Source organism: Heterodontus francisci, chromosome 4, assembly GCF_036365525.1.
Source record: "Heterodontus francisci isolate sHetFra1 chromosome 4, sHetFra1.hap1, whole genome shotgun sequence".
NCBI lineage: Eukaryota > Metazoa > Chordata > Chondrichthyes > Heterodontiformes > Heterodontidae > Heterodontus > Heterodontus francisci.
Genome location: NC_090374.1, coordinates 57,226,793 through 57,254,488, shown reverse-complemented (window position 1 = coordinate 57,254,488; position 27,696 = coordinate 57,226,793). Strand labels below are relative to the sequence as shown.

At 42.9% G+C, this 27,696-nt stretch overlaps 1 protein-coding gene across 1 annotated transcript in view; it reads left to right on the top strand.

Moving 5' to 3' along the window:
• Positions 1 to 3,172: 3,172 nt before the first annotated feature.
• The window catches only part of ankrd34bb (ankyrin repeat domain 34Bb), a 40,169-nt gene continuing 15,645 nt past the window's right edge, over positions 3,173 to 27,696 (top strand). The window contains exon 1 of the mRNA XM_068028823.1: positions 3,173 to 3,230. The gene's annotated coding sequence lies outside the window, so the exon portion shown is untranslated. The remainder of the gene's footprint in view (positions 3,231 to 27,696) is intronic.

Below are 27,696 nucleotides of genomic sequence, written 5' to 3'. Positions count from 1 at the left end.
GACGGTGGGAGATCTAGTGGGGATGAAGGCTATATCAGCTTTCCCACAGGAACCTTTATGAACACAGGCAGTCCTCATCTCAAGAAAACTGTGACAAATAAACAGGTCCAAGGTCCACATTCCTCTTATTCCCAATTTTCCTCAGGAATTCCCTTTGAACTCTTAAGAAAATTTGGGAGGAATTTATCTCTGGATAGAATACAGCAAATTTAGTGAAGCTTTTCACCCTGCAGGGTAAAGTCATAAGACCTTGCACACTCAATTTGGTCTGGTTTTATAAAGAGCAACTTTGGGTCAAATAGTGAGGAGGTACTACTAGATATCCCGGCAAAACTGAAATAACCCATAGCACAGGAGTAGACGGGATCAAACTTTGCAGTATAAATTGAGTAGGCTGCAGGTTTGGGAAAAAACTTGGCAACAGAGGTTAGTCTGTAGCAGACCTTGCTGGGGGGTATAAAATCCGGTAAGGCAGTAGCTCTTAATGGACTGCACCTCATTTTTAACTGGGCTGTCATGGTAATGTCAGAAGTGTGGACTAATTGTTTACAGTGACACAGAGAAGATATGTGGACAATATTGTTTCTTTTGATGCCTAAGGTTTGGAGGCCCTGTCAAAAGAAGTTCAACAAACACCATATTTCAGGCTGAAGGTCACCCTCCAGATTCAAGCTGTATGAAGAGAGGTTACCATTGTAATTAGTGCAGCTAGATTCCTCATGCATGGCTGTAAGTTACAATGCAGTTTGTTCATATTACATGGAAGGGAAAGGTAAGTGTGCTCCTCAGGTCTGCATACATTTCTTATGTACAAGCTTCTCTGGTGAGTACTATTTAAAGTATTGCACACAACCATTGTACTTTGCACATTGTGTTTCAGTTGTATGACACATTACTCTTGACATGAGAAGGAACAGCAAACGTATGCTGAGACAACCAGGGTGAGGTAAACCTCTGCTGTAAGGAGCTACTTTAGTGGATTGGTAGGACAGATGGGGAACTGGAAGTGTAGGATGGTGGAATCATCCCTTCTACCTGTATCAGTTCGAAACAAGATTCGCTCTTCCTCCCTTTGTACAGGATAAATATTGGTCATGTTGTTTCATTAACATGTCAAAATCAATACTGTGAAACCCCTATTTTTGTCCTCCATGAATTCAAGCCTTTTTTTTCTCCGTTCCAATTAATTCCATAGTTTCTTCTGTAACCTAATGTATGTTAATGATCTCCAACTAATACCAATGTTCTTGCCCAAACTTTGTGTGTATTTTTCATTGTCATTTACCTGCTATTTATCCATATTTTAAGGGATTCAGAAATATTTGAGTGGGAGTTTCCAAAGAAATCCTATTAATTCTGCCTGATGTCCAGGGATTGCTGTAGTTAATTGTTTTGGGGCTTGTGAAGAAAAAACAAAATGTAAAACTGGAAAGCAGTATCATACGGTGTAACACATATATAAAAATGCAAGCGATCTGAATTGAAGCAGCATTTGTATTTATACCTCCAGGGGAATCAGCTATTTGCTGTGTGTTAAACTTCGATCAAATGTTCACAGACCGTATATGATTAAAGGAGCAACACTCCTTATCTGCTTTAACTGGAAGCAACATCTCGAAGAGCAATTTAATACTGCAATCTATGTTTTTAAAAATTAAATTAACTAAGCAATCTGGTTCTGCTGATGTCTATCCAAGGCCTCCATTTCCAACAAACATCCCTCTCTCTCTGCTGGAAACTAGGGGCATTGCACAGGCTGCTTTGGGGTGGGGATTGGGGTGGTGGCATTGAGCGGCACAGTAGGAACCTGCAGGGTGAGAGGGAAGATAGAGCTACTAACAACAACAAAAAGAAAAGTCTATCACACAACGTTGTGCCAAATGAAATATTATAAAAGATACTGCGGAAGGGAAGAATGGCTTCATTTAAACCCCTTGAAAATCCCCACTAGGAATCAGCAGCAGACAACATTGCCCACTGACATTGTTACAAAGTTGTTCAGACTGTTCCTGAGTAAATCTGTATCATAGAACCCTTCTTATTTTCCCCTCCCTTTTATATTACTTCCTGGAAACCTGAAAGTGTTAATAAAGAGCTCTCCCCTTGCATCCAACATTGAAACATTCAAAAAAGGCAAAAATTCCGACTGGCCAAATTCAGAGTCAGGATTCTCCTCCAGTGCTGCTGCCATATACCGGAAACATGTATCCCATAACCCTGGGCCAATCCTTGAGATGAATAGTCGGAAAATCGGAACTACAGAATTTCCTGCCATGCGCCAGCAACGTTTAAGCGAAAAATACTGACCCTCAATAATCCTTAACACATTATTTTACACAGATGTTAACCAGTTTAAGTGGGATAATTGAGATAACAGGAATGTGGGATCAGCACAGCTCCCCATCTTCACTGTGAGCCTGCTGGTGCTTCCCACCAAGCCAGTGGAGCGACAAATGCAACAGCGTCCTTACTAATGGTGCCTCCTTGTGAATAAGTGCGCAGACCAAAGCCGCAATGATATAGCTTAGTTCAATGTTAAACTACTCTCTGCGGTCTTCAAGTTAAGTTAATCAAATTCGTGATACTACAGCTGTATTTATGTGTGATATGCACACTTAACTCGAGAGCAATGGAGTATTTTCCAATCACTCATGATTTTTTTTTACAATTTATATACTGAAGTGCACAGAATATCTAATGTCCCACACACTCAGCTGCTGCCCCCATTGTATTTCCTGCTGCAGTCCCATCGGCGCTCTGTAGTGAAGATGCTGTTGCCTGCTCAGTAACGCCCCTCTGCTAGCCAGATGCCTCCGTGTAACTGGCTGCTGAATCTGTCAATCAAAACATCACCAGCACAGACATTTATCAGATGAAGGGAGGCACAAAGTCCAGATTTGAGCTTCTCATGTACAATGATAATCCTGGAAGTGATTTCTACTTTACTAATATTCGCACTGCTCTACCAGTGAGTTAAAAAAATAATTATTTGGCATTCAAGAATGGGGGCAATATAAACTCTAAAGAACAGATCAATCATCTGAATACTTGTTGGGAATTTTGAAGAGAGATTAATGAAGATTTTCTTTTAGAAAGTACAAGACTCCTAATGTGTTATTATTGGCACATTCAATACATGCACTGCAGTAGAGTGCATCAACGTTGACATATTGTTGAAGATTATTTCCTACTAATTTGGCATCTGGATCATATGAAAAAAATTATAGTGGGTAAGACTTCTTATGTTTTCTTTAATATAAAGACTGGGCACTTGCCTTTCATTGGATGCATTCACCTAAAAATTGTAATTTCTACAGAAATGTCTGTATTACTGTCAGTTGTTTTTGTCTTTCTTCCTGCAGTTTTTATTTGGTTCCAGCTTTGTTTGCTGTTTGCTGTCTATTCTCCCACTCATGCCCTTTTCTGGTTCTTGTGTTCTTAAGATCTGTTTACAACTAAATAAGACAAGATCTCCTGGGTTTGAAATGTTGGATGCAGAAAACTGTTTTATAGACCTTGATCTCTACCTGATTTTCATATTCCTGGAATGGATTAGAGGTGTCAGCTTTGTAACAGTAATTTTATTCTCCTAAACTGTATATATTTTATGGCAACTGTGAACTAATTATTGTTTGTCACATTCGACTAAGTTAATTTCCATAAGTATGTTATTTTTGTGCATTATGAGTTATCCCTTTTTATAGACTAACCCTTTACCTTTACTGGCAAACACTGCAAAAACAACAAATGACAGGTTTATTTTGTTTCTGGCAATTGCCAAAAGTCTAATTAAGAGAATTTAGATTTTGTAGAAGTTTGTGGAGTGGTTATTGGTGTGGGTTTGTAATTTTCCCTCTGAAGCCTGAATTGGAATCCAGCTCACACTGGATGAGCTGAATGTTTTACTGTTGGCTCAAAGTGTTGTATCTGAAGTGCGTTTGGACAATCACAACCCTGATTGTAGTGAGCATGAAGAACTGTACAAAACTGCTTACTAATTGGCCCTGAATTAACGGTGCCAATAAGGGCGGTGGTGTCGTGATCAAAAAACTCACACTAATGCAATGAGGGGTGATTTTCCAAGGTTGAGGCCACCATGGGGGTAATAAATAAAGGTGGCCCTATGTCAAAGATACAGCTAAATTCTTTGCCTAAATTTCCATTATATACTCTTGTCACATGAAGCTCTGCAATGAGATCACCAGTTTTATAAAATCTAACACATTGTGACCTATTGAAATACTGTGCCAAAGCAGATGTGACTTCAACAGTGTTGAATGAAGAATTTAATGTTCTTTTTGGTGGTAACAGAAACAGAATCATCCTTATATCCACGGTGCCTGTACCAGTGCTTACTCATATCAGAGCTATCTATATGACTCTTTTTTAACTTACATCTTTTAACATTTTTCCAATGCAAGAGATTATCTAATTCCTTCGTAAATACCAATAGCTTCAATAGTCACTTATGGTAATAAATGTCACATTCCAGAAACTATTTGTATGAACTAAAGTATTTTTTAACCTCCGCCTTTAAACTTTTATTGCCAATTCTAAATTTATGCTAAGTTTATGTCAACAAGTAGCAGGATAGCAGGTGAATTTATCAGGACTAGAACAGATTTTTCACCATGTCCTCTGTAGCAATGCGCTGTGCCATATACATAGCATTTACATTTCTTCTTGACAAATATATGGTACATATTAAAGGAAAATTATAAATAAATGAAAGATTAAAATGAGGGTTGATAGGCCTGATAACTGTGTGTAACTGAGTGGGTTTTGAATGAGTAAGATTTTGCCCAATATCTTGGGGTTTGAGCTAAATTGGTTAAAGATGAATCCAGGACAAAATTCTTCACATTAAGAATTGTAATACTGTGGAATTCACCACCCCCCCCCCCCCCCCCCACCCCGACCCTGCAAAAGCTATTGATGCAAAGTTAATTAAAATGTTTCAAAAGGGAGGTAATGGCATTAAGGCATAATAGTGCGATTAAAAAGTTTAAAATGCCATTGTTAACAAGAATGATGGGGAAATTAAATGGTCTATTCCTGTTCCTATGTACCTAAAGCATAAGAAACATGAAAAAACTCAAAGAAGCTAAGGAAGAGATGGCAGGAGCACTACTATATATAGAAAGGGGATAGTGCCAGAGGACTGGCAGACGAGTAATGTTAATCCTGTATTCAAAAAGGTATTCTGACAAATCCAGAGAAGTATAGACATTGGTGGTAGGAAATAGATTGGAATCTTTACTCAAAAATGTAATAGAAAACCATGCAGCAACTGAAAATACAATAAAGAACAGTCAGCATGGATTTCAAATGGTAAGTCATGCTCTGACAACCTTATTGAATTCTTTGAAAAAGTTACAGGAAGAATAGATAAGGGTAACAATGAATGTAATATACTTGGATTTTCAAAAGCCCTTCGATAAGATACTGAATGTAATATACTTGGATTTTCAAAAGCCCTTCGATAAGATACTGTATAACAGAGTCATGACTAAGATTAGATCATTTGCAGTCAGGGGCCATGCAAATGACTAAAGGATTTCAATATAGATATTTGTGAAGTGTTACATTTTGGTAGGAGGCTACCTACCTCTTGGAAAGTAAGAGTGTAATGGGATGAAAGCCCAAAGAAATCTTGGGGTACAGATTTACGAATCATTAAAAATGACAATACAGGTAAATAAAGCCTTAAAAAGTGAAATAAAGTCCTGAGGTTCATTTCTAGAGGAATAGTAATAAAATACAGAGAAGTTAGTTTAAACTTATATAGAACCTTGGTTAAACCACACTTAGAGTACTATGCACAGTTTAGGACTCCATAAAACAAAAATGATATTGAAGCATTGGTGAAAGTGCAAGAAGGATGATACCAGATCTGAAAGGGTACAACTATCAGGAAGACTCAACAGGCTGTGATGCTTTTCTCTAGAACAGAGAAGACTAAGAGATGGCTTGATAGATATCTTGAAAATTATGGAGGGGTTCAATAGGGTAGTTGTAGAGAAGATGTTTTCAATTGTGGGGGAATCCAAAGCCAGGGACCATAAATATAAGATAATCACTAATAAATTCAATAAAGAATTCAGGAAAAACTTTCAGAGAATGGCGAGAATGTGGAATTCACTACCATATGGAGTGGCTGAGGTGAGTAGCCTAGATACATTTAAGCGGATGTTAAATAAATATGAGGGAGAAAGGAATAGAAGGATATATTGATAGCATGAGATGAAGTGGGAGGAGGCTTGTGTGGAGCATAAACACCAGCATATACATGTTGGGTCAAAGGCCTGTTTCTGTGCTGCAAATTCTATGCAAGAAAGGATGATAAAATGATAAAAGTGTAAGAAATTACTGTTAGTTCAGCTCATTCTAATTTCTTGATGTGTTCTTACAAGCCCTCTCTCGCTCCCACTGGAATTTACTCTGTGACTTTCAAATTGCATAATGAAATCCCAATTCAATTATTTTCAATGGCTGTCAACACTGAACCCGAATGAACAAGATTTCCTACTACACAAACAAATCAAATAAATGCAATTAATCATTAAAATTGCAGTAGCTAAATTATTTTCATTTATTCGGCAACTTTCCAGTATTAAGCTTCATACAGAAAATGTTGGCATGTGCTGAGCATAGGTTTCTGTCTATGCTCATCCCAATTTCCGACATGAACAAGTCTTACAGTTGGCAGAGCAAGGTCAGAAAATTATCCCATTTGAGTCAGTGCTGTTTTAAGCATCGAAATATGACAAGATGTTTTTCTGATGCATTTTGCTCGGATGGTAGCACGTTACTGTAATGGAACTACCTGCCTAGAAGGCTCTCTGTACTAAGATTTTGCCATGCCCCACATTTTGCCATGCTCAAGTATAGGAACATAGGAACAGGAGTAGGCCATTTAGTCCCTCGATCCTGTTCTGCCATTCAATGAGATCATGACTGATCAGCAATGTAACTTCTAATACCTGCCTTTTCCCCATATCTCTTAATACATTTAGCTAACAAAAATCTATCAATTTCAGTTTTAAAATTAGCAATAGATCCAGCATCAATTGCTGTTTCAGGAAGAGAGTTCTACCACTCTTTGGGTGAAGAGATGCTTCCTAATTTCACTCCTGAAAGGGCTGTCTCAATTTTTTGACTATGCTCCCAGTCCTAGACTCCTCAATTAGTGGAAATAATTTCTCCCAAACAACCCTATCTGCTTCCTTAATATCTTGAAATATGGGGGAAGAAAGTAAGACAATGCTGTAACTGTGTGTGTGCATTATTAAAATTAGGTACCATGTTGCATCTTACATAATAGGTGATGTTCCATTTACTGCATGCACCTTGCACATTAAAATGGGAATACTGGGAGCTTATCTGCTAAGTAGTGTTGGTAAACGTACATGACAATTTCAATTGCTAGTAAAAGTTTTTTTTAATGTATTTTCAATTCCATTTCTGTGCATTTTACTCTATGCATTAATTATCTTTGCTGGATAGTCTGACATTTTTGTATGCTTTTTTCCCCTGCCAATTCTTTCTTTCATTAGTCTTGATTGCTGCTCTGACTTTGATCTGGTGAGGATAGGTATCCCTTTGGGAATTGGGAATATGCAGTATGATTTAGTTGAAGAAGAGGAGTTCATGAGGGGATAAAAAGTAGAGTTGCAACAATACTTTAGGCATATTAGTACCACAGGATCTACACTAGGGCACCCTTTCACATTTGCCTGGATACTTGCTCCACAAGATAGGCTGTCACAGATTTGTACCATCTGCTGCAGAATGACCTGCAAACAACATCTGGAGCAGCGATGCCTTTTCCCATATAAATGAAGGTTTCCACAGCATGAAGCTTTCATGCTTTTGGATCCTTCCAAATCTTCAGTGCACACATATATCAAGTAAGAGACAAATGCTACAATTGCAATTGGCTCCGCTTTCATCATTTTCTCTGTGGAAAGGAAAAAAAACATTTGCAAAGGGTTACAGGTTTCCCTCAAATGCAAGTATCAAAGGCAGCTCTCATTTGAGCATCAGACCTCCTCCCATCAACCCCATGATCTACATGAACAGAAAGGTTGCACTGATTTGATATTTAGGTGTCATCTTATAGTCATAATCAAACAACTGGCCACAATGCCATCATTTTGTTTTATTCATGCTGACCACATTTTTAAAGGAGAAGAAACACTAAGAAAACCCATCAGAGAAGCATCTTGGTCTGGAACTCAGAGCATCTGTTTGTTGTTCCTCAGCCACTACCTCCACCTGCAAGAAAAGTGTGCAGTCAAGATTTGGCACAATGAAAGAGTGTGTTCAAAAGAGCAATGGTGGTGTAAAGTGTTTTAAATGGTACTCCCAGAAAGTGTAGAGATTCAACAACATCAGTTTTTGCCATGTTTGATGTGCCCCACAAAAAGTGTGTGCACAAATGAGTAGCACACTCACCTTCACTTTCCTCCTGATAAAAGCAAACTTCTTTCTCAATTGCAGCCAGGACCAAAGAATCAGAGTAACCACATTGACTCCATCAGCAATATCCCTCCATGCTTCCACTTATGTTTTCATTGGAAATTGGCCTTAAGCTCCAAATAGGCCCTTTGGTGCCACTCTTGTGGCAGGGCCTCTAATTCTTCAATATTAAAGGGACCAGTGTTGCCCACACATCTCCCCTGTGCCAATGTAAACATTTTGTCCTCTTTACTGCCACCTATTTTACAACAAGCTATAGTCAACTGTGCTATTGGCTAAGTACCTTACGCACGTTTGGCATGTGCCAGCAGCCTATTCACACTAGAGGAAAGGACAAATTTCAGTGCAATTAGTTCTTGTAGTAAACTAGTGTTTATGCAAATGAGCCCATGGGGTAACTCAACCTTGAGTTTGCTATTTGTGCAAAATCAGTAGCTTGTTCTCAATGCTACAGACAACTTCCTTATGTCCTTTTCCTGATGACATAGGACCACAGATTTGCCACATGGAGGATTATTTGACTGATCACCTATCTCCTGCCACTTTGTACAATGATCCATAGCAACACATATTTGCTGCACCACACTTTTCATTTCTTTTAATAGATATCATTTCCTCTATAACTCCCCTGACTGTGCAACAAATATGGTTTACAGGGCATATGGGTGAGCTGCTTTGAGCCCTATATCATGCTGCCCATCTATAAGGGGAGATTTGACTGTATCAATGCCTAGGATACGATCGCTGAATCCCCCACTGTCATCATCCTGGGGGTTACCATTGACCAGAACAGAACTGGAGTAGCCATATAAATACAGTGGCTACAAGAGCAGGTCAGAGGCTAGGAATCCTGCAGCGAGTAACTCACCTCCTGACTCTCCAAAGCCTGTCCATCATCGACAAGACACAAGTCAGGAATGTGATGGAATACTCTCCACTTGCCTGGATGGGTGCAGCTCCAACACTCAAGAAGCTCAACACCATCCAGGACAAAGCAGCCCACTTGATTGGCACCCCATCTATGAACATTCACTCCCTCCACCACCGACGAACAGTGGCAGCAGTATGTACCATCTACAAGATGCACTGCAGCAACACATGAAGTCTCCTTATACAGCACCTTCCAAACCCACGATCTCTACCACCTGAAAGGACAAGGGCAGCAGTTGCATGGGAGCATCACTACCTGCAAGTTTCCCTCCAAGCCACACGCCATCCTGACTTGGAACTATATCATCATTGCTTCACTTTTGCTGGGTCAAAATCCTGGAACTTCCTTCCTAACAGTACTGTGGGTGTACCTACCTCACATGGTCTGCAGTGGTTTAAGAAGTCGACTCACCACCACATTCTTAAAGGCAATTAGGGATAAGCAATAAATGCTGGCCTAGCCAGTGATGCTCACACCCCATGAATGAATAATAATAAAAAAAGGTATGCTGGATCACCTGGGCACAATAATTATCAGAAAATTGGCAGGGAAGAGCATATACCTGTAAGGCAATCTGCCCAATTTTGCTCTACTAATTTAAATGCAAGGAAAGTTGGGCAGGTTGCTTTACATCTGTATTTGCCTGATTTTCTGATAGTCACATTACTCAGGTGATCTCGGGCACAGGGCACAGATCCAGGAAAACTTCCCTTTAATGAGTTTTCTACTGATTTATGCACCTTTGTTAGGCGGTGCTTGGCCTCTGCTCAGTTCACTCCCACAATAAGTCTCAGAACATAAGTGGGTCATGAGTGCAATTGTTGCTTCACCCAGTCATGGCACCATGCACTAATGTTTCAGAAGGCTTCTTACTACACTATTGTAGGTGTTTTCATCCTTTTAATGCTTCAGTGGATACTGTACCACTGATCTGTTTGTTCAATCATACCGTCATGTACATCCTAATAAGATACAAAGGCTGAAAATTCTGCCTACACACTCAAATACAGGATGGTAGATATCCTAAATCAACCAATGGTCTGCTGGTGAGGGAAATGGAGATGCAGCAGTACTGCAGTAGGGTGTGATATTTTTCAAAGTCTTCACAAATAATGTCAAGCAGAGACATTGAACGGGTCAGTCAATAGCACACTGATTGGCTTGGAGTATGCTAATCTATCAACATTATTGTCTTTTTGCTCCATGATGAATAAAAGCTTAAAATTTAGCTATTATGTATTTTGACCATATTGGCTAATAAATCAGAATATTAATTTACTAAAAAGGTTAATTACAACCTCTTATTGATGATACAGTATAAACAAAGCAGCCTTGGCCATTGGATGAATGGAAATCATCTGCAACATTGCAGTTGCACTGTTGACCTTGAGGATGATGATCTGCTTGTGAGGACACATCATTGTTAGGTCCACAGGCAGCTCAGGGCCTGTGTGTGCTTTTGGTGATTTCTCAGGACCAGAGTATAGAGATTATACCAACCCTACCTTTGCAACAGTGGCTGTCACAAAGTTGTATCATCTGTTGCAAGATAACCTGCAGAAAACACTTAGAAGACGAATGGCTCTTTCCACAGTAGGAAAGGTTACAATAGCAAGAAGCTTTTATGCCATTATATGCTTCCAATTCACCAAACACAGTAAGTGCGCATCATGTGTATCAGGGAAGTGACGAGTGCTATTTGAAGGGGTACTTTGGCATTATTGCCTGAGGAGAGGAGCTGTCAACTGGACAGGGCACACAACTTTAATTGGATAACAAATTTCCCTCTAGATAGCATCTATGTGGGCATCAGGAGACATCATATCAACGCCATGGCTTATGTGAACAGAAAGGGTTTACACTCAGTTATCACTCAGGTGATATCTGACCACAGAAGCATCATTATGTATAGCAGTGACAATCATCCAACAAGCAGTCATCATGCAGAAACAGAGTATCAGTAGATTGTTCAAATTAGATCAAACAAGGTGCTGGCATAGATAAACCTGTGCCATGAACCAGCTGAACCTCATTTTAGCCAATACTGGGGGAGAAATTGATATGCATTGCAGCCATTTGTTGGCCATAAAACGGACATAACATATACTAATCTGTGAGCAAGGTCTTCTGCCTGATCTGCACCAACTGGCATGGCCATCGCCATATTGGTCCTTGTTATTTGCAAGCATCCCTGCCAGCCGTCTGAAAGCAGTTTTGGCCTAACTTAAAATGCAAAGAAGGGTCCTGCACCATATGTACTCCAACTAGTTTTTCCGTTTCTACAACAACTTAAAGAGGCACCATGGAAGGCCATAGACAAACGTCAGTAAATACATTTTTTACTTACATTTATGTGGAGCCAGGGCAGGCAAGAGTGTTCCTCCCAGCTCAATGCTACTCTGCTAACCCCAGAGAACGTTGAGGAACTCAAAAGGGATTACAAAGGTTGGAGAACCGTGAAACCCCTCTTTGAGTCTCCAGTTCACTGGTGGGAGGCGATCAAGGAGAACGTCAAGAGGTTCTTCATCTTCAAAGGTGTTCAGAGGGCGAGAGAGAGACAGAAGGAAATGTCCCGACTCCAGAAAAGAATGCAAAATCTGCTCCGGCTGCAGTCGATGGGGGTCGAGATCAAGGAGGACCTCCATGAGGTGGAGAGCCAGCAGGCCTCGCTCTTTGCCACGGAGGCCTCCAAGATCATCTTCCGATCCAGAGTCCACTCCATTGAGCAGGATGAGATGTGAAAAAGGTACACAGAGAGAGCTCTGTGATCAGCAGCCTGAAGGAAGAGGATGACTCGGTAATGTCTTCGCAGTCCGACATACTAAGGATCAGCAAATCCTTTTATGCTGGGCTGTACAACGTGAAGCCCACAGACAGCAGAGCCTCCCAGTCCTTCCTGTCATCTATCACAGAGGTCTTAGATGACAGCATGAGGGAGAGACTGGACAAGCCACTAACTCTGGACGAGCTGACAAAGGCCGTCAAGTCCACTGAGACGAGTAAAACTCCCGGACGTGATGGCTTACCGGTTGAGTTGTATTCGGTCCTGTGAGACTGGGTCGGCCCAGACCTGCTGGAAGCATACGAGAATATGCTTCTGGCCGGCAGCATGTCAGAGTCCATGAGGAAAGGCATCATCACCCTCATCTACAAGCGGAAGGGGGAGAGGGCAGAAATCAGAAATTGGTGGCCCATCTCAGTGCTTAATGTTGACTACAAGATTCTGTCCAAAGTCATCGCCAGTCGAGTCAAGTCTGCTCTGGAGTTGGTGATTCACCCTGACCAGACCTGCACTGTACCAGGCAGGAAGATCTCTGATAGTCTCGCGCTACTCAGGGATACGATCGCCTATGTACGGGACAGGAGGGTGGACACCTGCCTCATCAGCCTGGACCAGGAGAAGGCTTTTGACAGGATATCGCACACCTACATGATGGATGTGCTTTCCAAAATGGGGTTTGGGAAGGGGATCTGCAGTTGGATCAAACTGCTCTACACAAACATCAGTAGCGCAGTCTCAATCAATGGGTGGGAATCAAAGTTTCCCGATCCAATCCGGAGTCAGACAGGGCTGTCCTCTCTCCCCGGTCTTGTTTGTTTGCTGTATTGAACCCTTTGCTGAGTCTATTAGGAAGGATGCGAGCATAAGAGGGGTGACAATCCCAGGCAGTGGAGGCACTCAGGTTAACACCTCCCTGTACATGGACGACGTCGCCGTCTTCTGCTCGGATCCGCTGTCTGTTCGCAGACTGATGAGCATCTGCAACCAGTTCGAACTGGCCTCAGGAGCCAAAGTTAACCAGGGCAAGAGCGAGGCCATGTTCTTTGGGAACTGGGCTGACCGATCCTTTGTCCCCTTCACCATCAGGTCAGACTACCTGAAGGTGTTGGGGATGTGGTTCGGAGGGGCTGGGGCATGCACCAAAACATGGAAGGAGGGAGGAGCCAGGATACACCATAAGCTGAGCATGTGGGAGCAGCGATCTCTCTCCATTGTGGGTAAGAACCTGGTCATCAGGTGCGAGGCGCTCATGTTGTTGCTGTACGTGGCGCAGGTCTGGCCCATACCCCACTCCTGCACTGTGGCGGTCACCCGAGCCATTTTCCGCTTCAACTGGGGATCCAAAATGGACCGAGTCCGGAGGGACACGATGTTCAAACCTCTGGATAAGGGTGGGAAAAATGTACCCAACGTCGCCTCATCCTGATGACTAGCTTCGTGTGCAGCTGCATCAAGCTGTGCGTAGATCCCCAGTATGCAAACACTCAGTGTCACTACGTACTGAGGTTCTATCTGTCCCCGGTGTTGCAAAGGATGAGTCTGGTCACATCGCCACAGAACACTCCATCCAGTTGGACCGTGCCGTCCCACCTATCCTTCGTGGTAAAGCTTCTGCTGAAAAACACATTTGACCACCAATCCATCAGGCAGTGGTTTGTATGGAATGTCCTCAAGGCCCTACGGGGAAAGGAGATGGTGGATCCTGTCAGATGGTTCCCCGAGCAGACTGTCAAAGTCATTTGGCAGAATGCATCATCACCAGAACTTTCAAACAAGCACCAAGATGTAGCTTGGTTGGTGGTGAGAAGAACCCTCCCCATCAGATCCTTCCTGCACGCCCGGAATCTCACCGCCTCCGCACACTGCCCTTGAGGTGGCTGTGGTGGGAAGAGACTGTTGCCCACCTCCTTCTGGAATGTGTCATTGCAAAGCAGGTGTGGAAAGAGATGCAGTGGTTTTTGTCGAGGTTCATCCCAAGCAGCTCCGTAACACAGGAGTCTGTGCTCTACGGGCTGTTCCCAGGGACACACACCGAGATAAACATCAACTGCTGCTGGAGGACTATCAATTCGGTGAAAGACGCTCTTTGGTCTGCTGAAACTTGCTGGTCTTCCAGCGCAAAGAGTTGTCCACGACCGAGTGTTGCAGACTGGCACATTCCAAGGTCCAGGACTACGTGCTGAGGGTCGCACTCAAGCTTGGGGCAGCCGCAGCAAAGGCTCAATGGGGAAAGACCACTGTGTAAGGTCCCCCCACCAAGCTGAACTGAGGGGCTGGATCCATGGAAAACCCCTTGGGCTGTATCCGGAAAATATGGGTTTGCTGCAAAATGTACATGGCATGTAAAATGAAATGGAAGGGTTGTGAGGCAACACACTCCTGTATTGAAGGAAACTGATCTCCTTTACACTCTTTGTATTGTCGACTTGGTGCTGTTTTGAACTGTTTTGTAGTGTATTTTTTACAGATTTTTATGAATAAAGTATATTTTGGAAAAGAAAATGTTCCTCCCAGCTCCACAGCACTACTGCAGGCTGCTTACGGCCACTGCCAGCAAAGCAGGTGGCCTAAGTTGGTCCCACGGGGAGCTGTGAGCTGTCCCTTGAGCTCCTCACAATTATTAAGGTGAGCTCCTCGGGTTAGTGTCTTCAGGTGGGCAGTACAGTTGAACTACCTGTTTTGCACCCTTAGACGCGAACCAATTTCTACCCTATTCACTACTAGCTAATCTTCCATGGAATTGCAGATTAGCCTGAGGTTTAGTGAATGCTTCTGATATTTAGCTGTTAAATTGGAATTGTGTTTGAGCTGACCTGTTGCTTTAAGGTAATTTGGAAGTTGCTTATAAATCCCTGGTCCTCACCCTTGGGCAGTGGACACATTATCAAGGTCAGAAAACTCAGCAGATTTCTTTCTGTATTTTGCACTGAGAACACCTTGAAGTGTGATGTTGAGCTGTCGCGTCTGAATTGTGAGGAACACAATAGCCCCAAAATCCTGTGACTGGAAGGACAATTTTCTAGCATGCTGGCAATGGGGGACATGAAAATGGTGGAACCCTAGTGGAATCATACCCTGTCCCTTTTGGTTCTTTAGCAAACCCCAGTACTTTTGGAGCAGGCCCATAATACATCCAGTCACAAATCAGCATATGAAAATACAATATAAATGAGGAAAATAAGCTATTAAAAGAGATTACACCCTCAGCAATGCTGGAAGCCAGGGATGCCAAATATCAAATCAAAAAGGTTAATTTTAAAGTAAGTACATGCAAATCTGCAGTAATGTTTCAATAGCAGCCAGTTTACTACAATACTTTGTCTCGTTGGGAACAGATTTAATACTTATCTGTATTTACATAGTAAAGGACCAGTGAAACAAAAACAGGAAAACCAAACATACATTAGCAAAGCTCAGATAAACTGCTGAAAGCAAATGCCTTGGATTATTCACCATTTCATTCAGCATCATTTTATTCAGGTTACTCAACATCTATTTCAGTTTCTGCATTATTTTTATCTTTTATTTCCCCCCTCCCCCATTTTATGCTGTTAGTCCTTTACCTTAGATCAGTGTCCACACAGTCAAAAAAATCATTGATCTGCAATAGATAACTGTCAAACGAAAGATCTTTAGAAATCAAAAAGCTCCCACAGCGATCATTTCAAAGCTTCTGCCTCTGTGTGTGTTTCAAACAGAAAACTAGCTTTTGCTTTGAGAGAGTAGATTTTACAGCATAGCCACTGAAAAGGATGTCATCAACTCAATGGGGAATAGGTTCCTGGAACAGGCTGGAACAGCAGTAGCACCAGGCTTTGCCCAGATTGGAGATAATCCTAATGACTGTTCTCATGCAGCCTTCTGGCCATTCAACTGAGGTGTCAACCCCAGGGGAGTGGCAGAAGAATGATCAGATCAAGCAACTTTTTCACATAACAGTTGCACATCTTTCCACTCAGTCAGGCCCTTCAAAGTATTGAACAAACTCCTAAGGTGGACGAGAACTGGCAGCTGTGGTTGGGCATGCTTCCAGCTGTTGCAAGATATCGTATGACCCTGCACTCAGAGGTTCAAGGCCACGACCATGTCAACAGCGGAGCAGCAACCAACCTCAACCTGACATTGCAATTGCTCCTTCCACTCAGAGAGCTAGGTTAAGATGAAGTCATAGAATCATTATGGCACAGAAGGAGGCCATTCGGCCCATCAAGTCCATGTTGGCTCTCTGTAGAGCAATCCAGTCAGTCCCATTCCCCTGCTGTATCTCTGTAGCCCTGCAAGTTTATTTCCCTCAAGCATTTATCCAATTTCCTTTTGAAATCATTAATCATCTTTGTTTCCACCACCCTCGTAGGCAGTGAGTTCCAGGTCATTGCCATTCACTGCATAAAAAAGTTCTTCCTCACATCCCCCCTGCATCTCTTGCCCAAAACCTTTAACCGTAGAATTATAGAAAGGTTAAGGCACAGAAAGAGGCCACTTGGCCCAACATGTCTGTGCCGGCCAAAAAACAATCCACCTATTTTAATCCCACGTTCCAGCATTTGGTCCGTAGCCCTGCAGATTACGGCACTTGAGGTGCATATCCAGACTCCTTTTGAATAAGTTGAGGGTTTCTACCTCAACTACACTTTCAGGCAGTGAGTTCCAGACCCCCACCACCCTCAGGCTGAAATAATTTTTTCTCATTTCCCCTCTAATTTTTCTACCAATCACTTTAAATCTATGCCCCCTCATCACTGGCCTCTCTGCGAAGGTGAATGGACCCCTCATCTCCACTCTATCCAGGCCCCTCAAAATTTTGTACATTTCAATCAGAACTCCCCTCCGCCTTCTCTGTTCCAAGGAGAACAACCTCAGCTTATCCAATCTTTCCTCATAGCTGCATTTTTCCAGTCCTGGCAACATCCTCGTAAATCTCCTCTGTACCCTCTCTAGTGCAATTACATCCTTTCTGTAATGAGGTGACCAGAACTGCACGCAGTACTCAAGTTGTGGCCTAACCAATGAGTTATACAGTTCCAGCATAACCTCCCTGCTCTTATATTCTATACCTCGGCTAATAAAGGAAAGGATTCCATATATCTTCTTAACCATCTTATCGACCTGTCCTGCTACCTTCAGGGATCTGTGGACATTCACTCCAAGGTCCTTCTCTTCCTCTACACTTTTCAGTATTTTCCCATTAATCGTGTATTCCTTTGCCTTGTTTAACCTCCCCAAATGCATCACCTCACACTTCTCCAGGTTGAATTCCATTTGCCACTTTTCTGCCCATCTGACCAGACCATCAATATCTTCCTACAGCCTACAGCTATCCTCCTCGCTATCTACCACACGGCCAATCCTTGCGTCGTCTGCAAACTTCTTGATCATGCACCCTACATTTACGTCCAAATTGTTAATATATACCACAAAAAGCAGGGGACCCAGTACTGAGCCCTGTGGAACACCACTGGAAACAGTCCTCCAGTCGTGAAAACACCCGTCAACAATTACCCTTTGTTTCCTGCCACTGAGCCAATTTTGTACCAACTTGCTGCATTTTCCTGGATCCCATGGGATTTTATTTTTTTAACCAGTCTGCCATGTGGGACCTTGTCAAAAGCCTTGCTAAAATCCATGTAGACCATATCAACTGCACTACCCTCATCGATCTTCCTTGTTACTTCTTCAAAAAATTCGATCAAGTTAGTCAAACAAGGTCTTCCCTTAACAAATCCATGCTGACTGTCCTTGATTAATCTGTGCCTTTGTAAGTGACAGTTTATCCTGTCTCTCAGAATAGAATCCAATAATTTGCCCACTACTGAGGTTAGACTGACGGGCCTGTAATTATTCGGTCTATCCCTCGCTCCCTATTTAAAGAGAGGTACAACGTTAGCAGTTCTCCAATCCTCCGTCACCACACCTGTATCCAGACCTTCTGCTATTTCCTCGCTTGCTTCTTTTAATAGCCTAGGGTACATTTCATCTGGCCCTGGTGATTTATCCACTTTCAAGGATGCTAATCCCATTAATACTTACTCTCTCCCTATGTTTATCACAGCCAATACTTCACACTCCTCCTCCTTAACTACAGTATCTGCATCATCCTCCTCTTTTGTGAAGACATATGCAAAGTATTCATTAAGAACTATACCAACAGCTTCTGTCCCTACACATAGGTTACCTTTTTGGTCTTTTATGGGCCCTACTCTTTCCTTAATTATCCTCTTACTCTTAATGTATTGATAAAACATCTTTGGGTTCACCGTGATTTTGCCTGCCAATATTCTTTCATGCCCTCTTTTAGCTTTCCTAATTTGCTTTTTGATTTCACCCCTCCACTTTCTGTACTCCCCTTGACTTTCTGTAGTATTGAGTTCTCGCTGTCGGACATAAGCTTTCCTTTTATGCCTTATCTTACCATGTAAGCTCCTTGACATCCATGGGGCTCTAGATATGGCCGTCTCACCCTTTTTCTTTGTGGGAACATGTTTACTCTGAACCCCTTGAATCTCCCCTTTGAATGCCTCCCACTGCTCTGACACTGATTTACCTTCAAGTGGCTGTTTCCAGTCCACTTTCGCTAAATCACTCCTCAGTTTAGTAAAATTGGCCTTGCCCCAATTGAGAACTCTAACTCCTGTACATCTTTGTTCTTTTCCAATAATTATGTTAGAATTGACTGAATTATGATCACTACCACCAAAATGCTCTCCCACTGCCATTCCTTCCACCTGCCTCCTTGTATTTCCTAAAAGTAAGTCTTAAACTGCGTCCTCTCTTGTTGGACTTGCTACATACTGGGCAAAAAAGTTCTCCTGAATGCACCTCAGGAATTCTGCTCCCTCAATTCCTTTCACACTAAAACTATCCCAGTTAATATTGGGGTAATTAAAATCCCCTACTATTACTGCTCTATTGTTTTTGCACTTCTCAGAGATTTGTCTACGTATCTGCTCTTCTATCTCTCTCTAACAGTTTGGGGGGCTATAGTACACTCCCAGCAGTGTGATTGCCCCCTTTTTGTTCCTTGGCTCAATCCATGTAGCCTTCTCAAACTGCCTGTTGATTTTTTCCCTGATTACTGTTTCTAAAATTTTACCCACCACTGATGTTAAACTAACTGTAGTTACAAGGAATGTCATTGCACCCTTTCTTGAACAAGGATGTCGCATTTGCCACTCAATTCTCTGGCACCTCTCCCATATCTGGGGAAAATTGGAAGATTATGGCAAGCCCTTCCACTATTTCCACCCCACTTCCTTAAGCAACCTGGGATGCAAGTCATCCGGACCAGGCGACCTATCCACTCTAAGCATAGCCATCTAGACCAGTACATCCTTCCAATCAATTTTCAGCCTATCCATTACCTCTACTCTATTTTGTCAGCATCCTCTTCCTTATTAAACACCAATACAAAGTACCCATTAAGTCTTGCTCTCTGCCTCTAAACATATAGTGGGATGGTGGGGAAAATTGCATAGAGGTAGATGATCAGCCATGATCTGTTTGAATGGCGGAGCAGGCCCGACAGGGCAAATGGCCTACTCCTGCTCCTATTTCCTATGTTTCAATGTTCACCCTCTTTGTCCCTAATAGGACCTACCCTGCCTCTTACTATCCACTTAATATTTCCATGCTGGTAGAGGATTTTTGGGTTCCCTTTTATTTTAAATGCCATTCTATTCTGATATTCTCTCTTTGCCAGTCTTATTTTCCTTTTCACTTTCCCTCTCAACTTATTGTATTTGGCTTGGTTCTCGTTTGAAGAATTCACCTGACATGCATCATACTCACTTTTATTTTGTTTCATCATATTTTCTAACCCCATCGTCATCCAAGGCTTTGGTTCCCCTGCCTTTCACCCTTGTTGAACTGTACCTAGCCTGTATCCAAAACATCTCCTCCTCCTAAAAAAATCACCCATTGTTCCAAGATATTAATCAGGAAATAATGGAGGTGTGTAAGAAGGGCACTGCAATTATCATGGGTGTTTTTAATCTGCATATAGACTGGACAAATCAAATTGGCAAGGGTAGCATGGAAGACAAATTTGTAAAGTGCCTCAGGGATTGTTACTTAGAGCAGTACTTTGCTGAACCTACCAGGGAACAGGCTATTTTAGATTTGGTATTGTGTAATGAGGTAGGATTAATAAGAGTTAAGGATCCTTTAGGGGGAAGCGATCATAACAGGGTAGAATTTCAAATTCAGTTTGAGGATGAGCAACTCGGGTCTCAAACCAGTGTCTTCAACTTAAACAAGGTCAATTACAGAGGTATGAAGAAAGAGTTGTCTAAAGTGGGCTGGGAAGATAGACTACAGGGGAAGTCAGTAGATGAACAGTGGCAAACTTTTAAGCCGATATTTCATAACACTCAGCAAACATTTATTCCAGTCAGAAGGAAGGACTTGAAGAGAACGATGAACCACCCGTGGATAACAAAGGAAGTTAAGGAGAGTATCAAATAAAAAACAAAGGCTTACAATGCGGCGAAAACGAGCGGTAGGCCAGAGGATTGGGAATTTTTTAGAAACTAGCTGCGGATGACTAAAAAACTAATAGAGGGAGAATCTGTAGAAAGAGAAGCAGAGTTAACGTTTCGGGTCAGCGACCCTTCTTCGGAACTGACAAATATTAGAAAAGTCACAGATTATAAACAAGTGAGGTGGGGGTTGGGCAAGAGATAACAAAGGAGAAGGTGCAGATTGGACCAGGCCACATAGCTGACCAAAAGGTCACAGAGCAAAGGCAAACAATATGTTAATGGTGTTTTGAAAGACAAAGCATTAGTACAGATTAGGTGTGAATATACTGAATATAGAACATCAGCAAGTGCAAACCTGAAGAAAAACAACCTGAAAAAAACAGTGGGTAAGCAAACTGAACAAACTAAGATGAAATGAAATAAATGCAAAAAATGTAAAAAGGAATGCAAAAAAAAGGAAGAAAAAATAACTAAAAATGACTAAAAATGAAAGTAAAGTGGGGGGCTGTCATGCTCTGAAATTATTGAACTCAATGTTCAGTCCGGCAGGCTGTAGTGTGCCTAATCGGTAGATGAGATGCTGTTCCTCGAGCTTGCGTTGATGTTCACTGGAACACTGCAGCAATCTCAGGACAGAGATGTGAGCATGAGAGCAGGGGGGAGTGTTGAAATGGCAAGCAACCGGAAGCTCAGGGTCCTGCTTGCGGACTGAGCGGAGATGTTCCGCAAAGCGGTCACCCAGTCTGCGCTTGGTCTCCCCAATGTAGAGGAGACCACACTGTGAGCAGCGAATACAGTATACTACATTGAAAGAAGTACAAGTAAATCGCTGCTTCACCTGAAAGGAGTGTTTGGGGCCTGGGATAGTGAGGAGAGAGGAGGTAAATGGGCAGGTATTACACCTCCTGCGATTGCAAGGGAAGGTGCCCTGGGACGGGGACGAGGTGGTGGGGGTAATGGAGGAGTGGACCAGGGTGTCGCGGAGGGAACGATCCCTTCGGAATGCTGACAGGGGAAGGGAGGGGAAGATGCGACTGGTAGTGGCATCACGCTGGAGGTGGCGAAAATGGCGGAGGATGATCCTTTGGATATGGAGGCTGGTGGGATGAAAAGTGAGGACAAGGGGAACCCTGTCACGGTTCTGGGAGGGAGGGGAAGGGGTGAGGGTAGAGGTGCGGGGAATGGGTCGGACACGGTTGAGGGCCCTGTCAACCACAGTGGGGGGAAATCCTCGGTTGAGGAAAAAGGAGGTCATATCAGAAGCACCGTCATGGAAGGTAGCATCATCAGAGCAGATGCGTCTGATGATGCTACCTTCCATGACGGTGCTTCTGATATGACCTCCTTTTTCCTCAACCGAGGATTTCCCCCCACTGTGGTTGACAGGGCCCTCAACCGTGTCCGACCCATTCCCCGCACCTCTACCCTCACCCCTTCCCCTCCCTCCCAGAACCGTGACAGGGTTCCCCTTGTCCTCACTTTTCATCCCACCAGCCTCCATATCCAAAGGATCATCCTCCGCCATTTTCGCCACCTCCAGCGTGATGCCACTACCAGTCGCATCTTCCCCTCCCTTCCCCTGTCAGCATTCCGAAGGGATCGTTCCCTCCGCGACACCCTGGTCCACTCCTCCATTACCCCCACCACCTCGTCCCCGTCCCAGGGCACCTTCCCTTGCAATCGCAGGAGGTGTAATACCTGCCCATTTACCTCCTCTCTCCTCACTATCCCAGGCCCCAAACACTCCTTTCAGGTGAAGCAGCGATTTACTTGTACTTCTTTCAATGTAGTATACTGTATTCGCTGCTCACAGTGTGGTCTCCTCTACATTGGGGAGACCAAGCGCAGACTGGGTGAACACTTTGCGGAACATCTCCGCTCAGTCCGCAAGCAGGACCCTGAGCTTCCGGTTGCTTGCCATTTCAACACTCCCCCCTGCTCTCATGCTCACATCTCTGTCCTGGGATTGCTGCAGTGTTCCAGTGAACATCAACGCAAGCTCGAAGAACAGCATCTCATCTACCGATTAGGCACACTACAGCCTGCCGGACTGAACATTGAGTTCAATAATTTCAGAGCATGACAGCCCCCCACTTTACTTTCATTTTTAGTCATTTTTAGTTATTTTTTCTTCCTTTTTTTTGCATTCCTTTTTACATTTTTTGCATTTATTTCATTTCATCTTAGTTTGTTCAGTTTGCTTACCCACTGTTTTTTTCAGGTTGTTTTTCTTCAGGTTTGCACTTGCTGATGTTCTATATTCAGTATATTCACACCTAATCTGTACTAATGCTTTGTCTTTCAAAACACCATTAACATATTGTTTGCCTTTGCTCTGTGACCTTTTGGTCAGCTATGTGGCCTGGTCCAATCTGCACCTTCTCCTTTGTTATCTCTTGCCCAACCCCCACCTCACTTGTTTATAATCTGTGACTTTTCTAATATTTGTCAGTTCCGAAGAAGGGTCGCTGACCCGAAACGTTAACTCTGCTTCTCTTTCTACAGATGCTGCCAGACCTGCTGAGTGAATCCAGCATTTCTTGTTTTTGTTTCAGATTTCCAGCATCCGCAGTATTTTGCTTTTATTATAATAGAGGGAGAAAATTGATTATGAGAGTAAATTGGCAAGAAATATAAAAACAAACAGTAAGAGCTTCTACGGGTATATTAAAAATAAGAGAGTACCTAAAGTAAGTGTGGAACCCTTAGAGGATGAGACTGGGGAATTAATAACAGGAAACAGGGAAATGGCAGATAATTTAAACCAATATTTTAGATCGGTCTTCACAGTGGAGGACACTATAAACATCCCAACAATAATAGATGAACAAGGTGTAAATAGGAGGGAGGAACTTGTAACAATCTCTATCACGAGGGAAAGGTGCTGGACAAACTGATGGGACTAAAGGCAGACAAGTCGCCAGGACCTGATGGCCTGCACCCAAGGGTTTTAAAAGAAGTGGCTGCAGAGATAGTGGAGGCATTGGTCATAATATAGCAAAACTCACTGGATTCTGGTCGGGTACCAGCGGATTGGAAAACTGCTAATGTGACACCCCTATTCAAGAAAGGAGGGAGACAGAAAGCAGGAAACTATAGACCAGTTAGTTTAAGATCAGTCATTGGGAAAATGCTAGAGTCCATTATTAAGGAAGAAATAGCAGGACATTTAGAAAAACATAATGCAATCAAACAGAGTCAACATGGTTTTATGAAAGGGAAATCATGTTTGACTAATTTGTTAGAGTTCTTTGAGGATATAACAAGCAGAGTGGATAAAGGGGAACCAATAGATGTAGTGTATTTGGATTTTCAGAAGGCGTTTGATAAGGTGCCACATAAAAGGTTATTGCACAAAATAAGAGCTCAGGGTATTGGGGGTAATGTGTTGGTATGGATTGAGGACTGGCTAACACACAGAAGGCAGAGAGTCAGGATCAATGGGTCTTTTTCAGGTTGGAAAGCCGTAACTAGTGGGGTGCCACAAGGATATGTCCTAGGCCTCAACTAGTTACTATCTATATTAATGGCCTAGTGGAAGGGACAACGTGTAGTGTATCCAAATTTGCTGATGATACAAAATAGGTGGGAAGGCCTGTTGTGATGAGGACACAAAGAATCTGCAAAGGGATATAGATAGGTTAAGTGAGTGGACAAAAACCTGGCAGGTGGTGTTCAATGTGGGAAAGTGTGAGGTCATCCACTTTGGTAGGAAGAATAAAAAGGCAGATTATTATTTAGATGGAGAAAGACTACAAAATACTGCAGTACAGAGGGATCTGGGTGTTCTTGTGCATGAAATACAAAAGGTTAGCAGGTGCAGCAAGTAATTAGGAAGGCAAATGGAATTTTGGCCTTTATTGCTAGGGGGTTACAGTTTAAAAATAGGGAAGTCTTGTTACAACTGTACAGGGTGTTGGTGAGGCCACACCTGGAGTATTGCATACAATTTTGGTCCCAGTATTTAAAGAAGGATATACTAGCCTTGGAGGCAGTTCAGAAAAGGTTCACTAGGCTGATTCCTGGGATGAAGGGGTTGTCTTGTCAAGAACAGCTAAACAGGTTAGGCCTTTATTCATTGGCGTTTAGAAGAATGAGTGGTGATCTTATAGAAACATGTAAGATTTTAAGGGGGCTTGACAGGGTAGATGTTGAGAAGATGTTTCCACTAGTGGGGTAATCTTGAACTAGGGGACGTAGTTACAGAATAAGGGGGCACACATTTAAAACTGAGATGCGAAGGAATTTCTTCTCTCAGAGGGTGGTGAATCTCTGGAATTCTCTGCCTCGGAGAGTTGTGGAGGCTTGGTCACTAAATGTATTTAAGGAGGAGGTAGATTTTTGAAATCTCAGGGAGTCGAGGGTTAGGCGGAGCAGGCCCAAAAGAGGAGTTGAGGCCTGGGACAGATCAGCCATGATCTTATTGAATGGCGGGGCAGGCTTGAGGGGCTGAATGGCCTACTCCTGCTCATATTTCTTATGTTCTTATTACAAATTTTCCTGTCAGACTTTGGTTCCATTTTGCCTTGGCTAGATCCCCTCTCACCCCATTTAAGTTAGCCTTCCTCCAATTTAGAAGTTCTACTTTAGATTGTTCCTTGCTCTTCTCCATTGTTAATCTAAACCTTATGATATAATGATCATCCTTACCCAAGTGTTCTCCCACAGACACTTGGTCCACTTAGCCCACCTCATTCCCAGCACCAGTTCCAGTAATGCCTCTTTCCTAATTGGACTGAGAACATACTGGTCAAGGAAGTTCTCTTGAACACTTCTCATAGATTCTCCCCCTCCTTTCCCTTTACTCTAACATTATCCCAATCGATATTTGGGTAATTAAAGTTCCCCAATATCACCACTCTATAGTTCTTGCACATCTCTGTGATTTCTCTGCAGATTTGCTCCTCTATCTCTCTCTATTTGGAGACCAATAGAATATTCCTAGTAGTGTGATCATACCCTATTTGCTTCTCAACTGTAAGCAAATGGGTTCTGTCCTTGCCCCCTTCAAGGACATCCCCTCTTTCCAACACTACAATGTCTTCCCTAATCAGTACTGCCACCTCACCTCCCTTATTTCCTTCCCTATCTTTTCTGAACACTTTGTATCCTTGAAAATTAAATGCCCAGTCCTCACCATTTTTAAGCCATATATCTGTTATTGCCACTACACCATATTCCCCACGGCTATTTGTGCTTTTTTCTCACCAACCTTAATCACCACATTTTGTCTGTTTACATGCATGCATTCTGAACCTGTCTTTGTATTCCTTGTACTGCTTCTTAGCCCGTTCCTATCTAAGATGGTATGACTTCCTTCTCTAGTACTATCACTCCTTAATGCACATTATTCCTCTTTTCTAATTCTATATGCTGGTGCCCATCCCCTGCCAATTTAGCTTAAATCCTCCCAATCACATTAACGAGGACATTGATCCCAGTCCTGTTGAGGTGCAACCCGTCTCTTTTGAATAGATGCCTCCTGCCCCAAAACTGGTCCCAATGCTCCAAGAATCTGAAGCCCTCCCTCCTGCCTTGAATATATCCTCCCTATTTTCCTATTTCCACTTTCATTGGCACGTAGCACTGGGAGTAATCCAGAGATTACTACCTTCGAGATCCTACATTTTAACTTCCTGCCTAGCTCCTGATAGTCTGACTGTAGGACCTCAATACCTGCCCTCTCTATGTCATTGGTACCAATGTGTACCACAGCTTCTGGCTCACTCCCTTCCCCTCCAGAATATTCTACTCCCTCTCTGTGATGTCTTATACCCTGGCACCAGAGAGGCAACACACCACGAGAGACTCACGATAATGGTTACAGAAATGCCGGTCTGTCCCCCTAACTGTGGAATCTCCTATAATGACTGCATTTTTATGCTTTGCTGTTGCCCCGTGTGCAGTCCCTTGCCCTTTGGTACCATTGTCTGGACTGCACTCCTGCAAGATGTCGTCATTCCCATTAGTCTCCTATGCTAGTACCGGTTTGAGCGTTGTACACACCCCAAGGACTCCTGCACTTCCTGCCTTTTCCTATTCTTCTTGTTGGCCATCTGTCTACTATCCTGAACTGTCTGTGGGGTGGCCACCTCCTGGAACCAATGATCCAGGAAACTCTCATCCTTCCTGATGCTCCGCAGTGACTCCAGCTGCCCCACTAGCTCAGAGACCCTGAGCTCCAGTTCAAGCAGCTGGAGACACTTCCTACACACATGATTTCCCAAGACACATGAAGCGTGCTGAAGTTCCCATGTGCCACAGGAATTGCAACAACAGGTCTCTGATGCCCATCCAAGATCTAAAAAAAATCTCTATTCCTTCTTTTTGAATTGTTAGTACCTTGTTTAAACTATTAATTTTAATTAATGCCTCTGGACCTCCGCTCTTAGGTTTCACTGTCTCCTCCTCCCTCTCTCAGACAGCTTTGTTTTTTTGAAAAAATACCAGAACAGCGCCTCTTCCCTCACTGCATCAAATTCCGCAAGGTTAGTAATTTGTAGAAGAAGTACTCTGTAGACAAAGTACGCTGTAGAACTATAACAAGTACGGGCGTGGAGCTTTGATCGTATCACAAAATAAAAATATATCTTTAGATACGGACAGTATTTGTTGGCTATGGCTATGAAAAGTCCCTCAGCATTCTCTTTTTTAGAGAAAAGAGCCTCAGGCTAATAGTTAGAACCTCTCAGTCTGCTATCATCCTTGTAAATCTTTTTTGCACTTTCTCCACTGCCCCTATGGGCCAGAAATTGATGTGCCCTCATTTTTTGGGTGCGGAGGTTGCGATTTGCAGCTTACCCATGTTGCTTCCGACCGAGGTGTGCATCACATAAAATTAGTGCAACAACCTCATTTCCATGATTGTAGCGTGGCCACAAGCAAATCCCGCATTGCACTCTTCTCTGAAGCACTGCTGGCGGCCTCTGTGAACCGCTAGGGGCCAAGTGGCCTTGTGAGTAAACCACGTGCTGCTGACAGCCTTCCCTTTTTAGAAGCGTAGTCCCCATGAAAAGGAAGCTGTA